This window comes from Tupaia chinensis, unplaced genomic scaffold (genome assembly GCF_000334495.1).
Source record: "Tupaia chinensis unplaced genomic scaffold, TupChi_1.0 Scaffold000667_1, whole genome shotgun sequence".
NCBI classification, from domain to species: Eukaryota; Metazoa; Chordata; class Mammalia; order Scandentia; family Tupaiidae; genus Tupaia; species Tupaia belangeri.
In genome coordinates, this window is record NW_006160189.1 from 2,369,348 (window position 1) to 2,374,683 (window position 5,336).

Genomic DNA, 5,336 nt, shown 5'->3' on the forward strand with positions numbered 1-5,336 from the left:
GCGGCATGACCATCCCCTCTCGGGGGGTGATTTCTCACTTTCTCTCTCTATGTCTTTGTCTGTCTGGCAAGTGCACGTGCCCTATAGTGAAAAAAATCTCTCCAAAGAAAAAAAATTTTTGGCAACAAAATAAACTCACTTTAATTCAATTTTTCTAAGAACATTTTGAAGGACCCTCCCATACCAAATGTAGGAAGGAGAACCAAACCATATGGTCAGCATTTGACATATTTATTCCTCTGAAAAAATTCCTCCTATATTCACAACAAACTCCTGGCACAACAGAGGCAGGATGTCCTAAGCTGAACATCGCAGAAACATAGACAATGTTCTTAGATAAAATCATGGAGAGAAGCCAGAAAGGATCACCACACCCAAGAATCATGACATTAAAATAATCCAAACACATCCCAGAACCCTTTAATTTATTGTTTTGTTTTTACTATTTTCACATTTTTCTTAGTAAAAAGGATTTATAATTTCATTACCCTGGCAAGTCAGATCTACGTGCATATAAAAAAGATCTACTTGCATACATTGCTCTAGATTAGCAGCCAGACACTAACACTCTAACTGCTATAGTAGAAAAAAATATATATGCAAGTAGATCTTTTTTATGTTCAAGAACTCAACACACTAATTTCTTTTATGATGGTGGTTCTCAAACCAGAATTTTGAAATTTTCCGAAGTGTGAAAAACTAAAACATTGGTAGTCTTGTCACAGAACGTATGACCCTGGCATTTCAGCTTTCTTTCAGGCTACCAAGAATGTGACATTGTCCATTGTTTTTTGAACACATGCTGAAAAAAATATGCAACACTCAATTAGTGACTGTGCAATCATGAAATAAGTGTGACAAAGGATTTGTGCAAATCCACTATCTAATCACTGCTTCAGCGCTGTCCCTCTGAGTCTTACTCAGTCATTGTAATTATGACTAGTTGGCTGATTGTCAGAGAATAATTAAGTCTTGCCAAACAGCACAAAAATATGCTTACACATATTTTAACTTAAAATCTAAATTGTGTTTGTGTGCGTGTCTAGGATTAGGGTGGGGACAGCGCTGTATTCCCAATGAAATGTGTAAAACTTGATACTCTACTTTTTAACAGACATCATCTGTCTCTTCTCTTGGCACCAGGTTCAGTTTGTCCATACAGACTGGATTTTTCCCAAGGACTAAGAAACAAGCTGATGTAATGTTCATTTTCAATTCAAGCTTGGCATTGGAAAGATAACAAAGTAAAAGCCAGTTTCTTCCAAAAACTAATAAAAACATGAGTTATGCCAAATATCCCTAAAATATACTGGACAGACCATGAACACTGTCACTTAGTGCTATAAACACAGGACAGATTTGGGTCCCTGTTCTTCAACAAGACTCTGTTTCTATATAAAATGAATTCTATATGAAACCAAGAAGGTCCCACCAGCTGCAGTAAACCCCACTCAAGACAGGCCTTGAATACCTACTTTTTCTGCTCCTGGTCCATAAATGAAGACAAGATACACTTGTCTAGTCAGTCTAAACCTCCTGTTAAGGGCTGCATTTGAAAATCATCATGTCCCGTGTTGTTTTCTTCATCAGGTTACTGATAATAGCCTGGAGTACGTTCGTCTCATTTACTTCGTATGAGTTCCTCTCCCAGAAAAAATGTTTAAATAAAAAATGTCAGATGGAAATTTTTAAATGATATCTGGTTTTTTGACCTGCCTTGGAAAGGAGAGATTTTAAGAATGCAGAAAGTAAACTTTTTTTTTTTTTGAGAGGTTTTTGCTATAGGGCGCATGTGCTCACCAGAAAGACAGAGAGATACAGAGAGACAGAAAGCGAGAATTCAACCCCTAGGGGTTATGGCCACAGTGCAATCCCTTCTCCTCCATTCTTTTCTCAGGATCTTGGGACGCACGCACACACGCCTGGCATGAGTTTAAGCCACCACGTCCAGGATTCGAACCGCAGTCGACTACATGGGAGTCCACCGACATAGCCATTACGCTAACTGCTGATCCCCGTAAATTAAACTTTTGAGGGAATCTTACCAGTTGTGCAGTACTTAAACAACCAGAGATATAGAAACAATGCTTTTAGATCTCAAAGTCATGAAAGTAAAATAATTTCCAATCACACTATCAAGTCTATTTAAGGTTTGAACAATAATGAGCAAGTCTTAGGTATTCAGAAGGAAAAATATATTCATTCTAAAAGAGTATTATACTAACTTTAAAAATCTGGTTCAACAGTCTCATTTTTTAGAGTTCATTTATTCATTCCAAGAGAGATGTAGAGACAGAGAGAGACAGATCCCCCAACCAACAGGTTCCTCATGGTCAGTATAAAGCTATCAGAGACCAGAGCTAGCAGAAGGACCTTCTATGACTTTCCAGTCTTTGGCATAATTTTTTAAAGTGTTTACCAGATTAGAAAATTCAAATATGGTTCAAGTAAATTTAAGACTCCAGCATCCTTTACAACAGAAAGATGAGAACATCTGAATTCCCAATTTTTGGTGTCTAAGAGAAGCACCTGAATTGAGGACAATATAGCTCTGTCAGGTATTCTTTGCAATTATTTATTCCAAATCAACATGGAGAAGAAAAAGTGTGGGGTCTATCTCTCATTTTATAAATGGCAAACCCAAGGCCAGTTATGTGACCATGATCCAAAGTGAAAAGTTACAGAAATGAAGAGCAAGAATCAGTTCACAGGACTCCTACATGCTAAGTTTACGAGTTTGTGTGGCCATTTCACACTTCCTTCTGAGCCAGTTATGAACATAAAATCAAAGTTTTGAGGCATGTAATGAGCATGACTGGTCAAGGTGCTGTGCATATCCACTACAGAGCTTAGGAACATCATTTCTGGCAACTTTGCATGCTACTGTGTTTGTGTGTGTGTGTATAATTGATATATAATTAATAATACATATTACCTTTATATACGTATATATAAATGTGTGTGTATATATGTGTGTGTATATATTATACACATTATATATATTATATAATTGTTGTATAATAATACATATATATAATATATATATATATTTCTATTTTCTTTCCAGTCTCTGAAGGTAACAAAAAGGTTTCCATACCATATTCTTCTATTCTTGCATCAAGGGATTTAATATGAATTACCGTAAGATTACCTACAGAGGAACTTTGAAAATGAGCTTATTCTTCTGGTGGGGAGATATACCTACCTCAAGGAGGAGGATTTTCTTCATCTAGAGATAAGGTGTTTGGTGCTTCACAACAAAAATACAAAAGCCAAGAGGAGGGTAAACTTGGTGTAAATACCAACTAAAACTGGAGACAAAAAAGCCACATAATGGTGTAATGCTAGAATTTTGAACTTATTTTTGTTTTTAAGTCAGGGTGTTGACAGCTTGCCTAATCAAAATAAGAATTAGGACCAGCCAGTGGCATGGTGGTGAAGGCAGCTGGATCCCACATGGCTGACTCCACTTGAAAACCATGCTGAGTGTGTGTGCATGCATGCCCAAAATCCCAACAAGAGAGATAAATAGAGAAGGGATTGCTATGTGACTGTGTCCAACAAGGGGTACTTTCTTAATTTATCTCTCTCTCTTTCTCGCTCTTCTTCTTTCTCTCCATCTTTTTCCTGTGAGCAAATGACCTCTCTCGCAAATTTTAAAAAGAGAGAAAGAGTCAATGAAAGAGGAAGTCACTTTGAAGACAAGAATTAGCAAAACCAGCAGTTAAAAAATTATCCTACTAATTATCCTGCTAATCCTTTCTTTTGAATAAGAAATATCAGTATTTGAAATTCACATCTCTTAGAAGTTAAATTTCATGACATATTATAAGAATTTACCAAAATAATAAAAACAACACGCTGAGGACTTTATCTATATTACCATCATAGCTATATAAACTGTGCTAGTGCTGTTAATTCCTATGAAAAGTAAATGTAATGAATGTTTAATTTCACCAATTTAATTCAGATTTCTGTACATAGAGTATCCTAAATTGGTTTAAATTCTTCGGGCTGTTTGGTCCTATTATCTCCAGAAAAAAATGTGGCAAATGGAAGACAGTATTGAGCAACTCTTATATTCTGCACACTTTTTTTTTTAAGTTTCTGTCTTTAATTTAATGCTGTTGTTATATCTTTTCTGTAAATATAGATAATAATGGAAAATGTTTTACTTAATGGATTATTAGACTACATTTAAAGTTGATATATAACTTTTAAGATGAAGCAAACTCATTATTTTTTCTAAAAATGAACATAATAGAACACAAAAAGGCATAATTAAAATAATGAAGGAGAACAGACTGTAAAAGACACAAACTCTTTAAAATTCAATTGCTGGATAATAAAATATCCCAAAAAGTTTAAGTGGTGAGAAATCTTAAAATTAACTGGATACTGATTACAAGAGTACTAGTATATCAGTCTTTCAGCAAAATAAAAATAACTTTTTTTTTTTTTGAGAGGATTTTGCTACAGGCCTCGTGCGCTCACCAGAGAGACAGAGAGACAGAAAGTGAGAAATCACCCCGGGGGGGGGATGGCCACGCCACAATCCCTTCTCCTCCATTCTCCTCTTGGGATCTTGGTTATGCATGCACATGCGCCCAGCATGAGTTTAAGCCACCAGGTCTGGGACTTGAACCACGGTCGACTACATGGGAGTCCAGTGACATAGCCATTACACTAACTGCTGATCCCCAAAATAACTTTTAATTATGGTTCAGAAATAACATTTATAGTGAGCCAAATCCAGTAATAGACTTCACAAATATTACACAGAAATTAGACTGATTTGACCCTAGTTTTGACCTATGTGACGAAATTTTAGTATATATTTACCTTCACAACACTTACAGTAATTATCCACAAATGGCTGGGCATTTTATTAACTTTTCTATAGATGTCTTTTTCCCAGATATAGAAGATGACTAACTAAATTACAGTAATAAACAGCATCTTTTCCTGGAGTATGAGCACTGTGTCAGATGCTTATCTAATATACACTACCTAATCTATTATTTATTACATCTCCTAAGATGGGTTTTAAGAGATAAAGACTCTTCCCAAAGGCACAGCACTAGGAATTAATGGAAGTAGCCAAATACTAATTCACATTCAGGCCTGCCTGATTCCAAAACCTCAATTCTTTTTATCATACTCTATCATGTATTAGGCAGCTTCTAAAATGAGGGAGGTGCTGTCAGCTGTAGCCTTCACTAGCCAGCCAATCCCTGATAAATTTCATCAATTTGGCTTGCCAAAGCACTACTGATAGATTCTGTATATTAAAAGAGGAAGGATGGTAAGAAAGAAATGACCTTCATATAAGAATC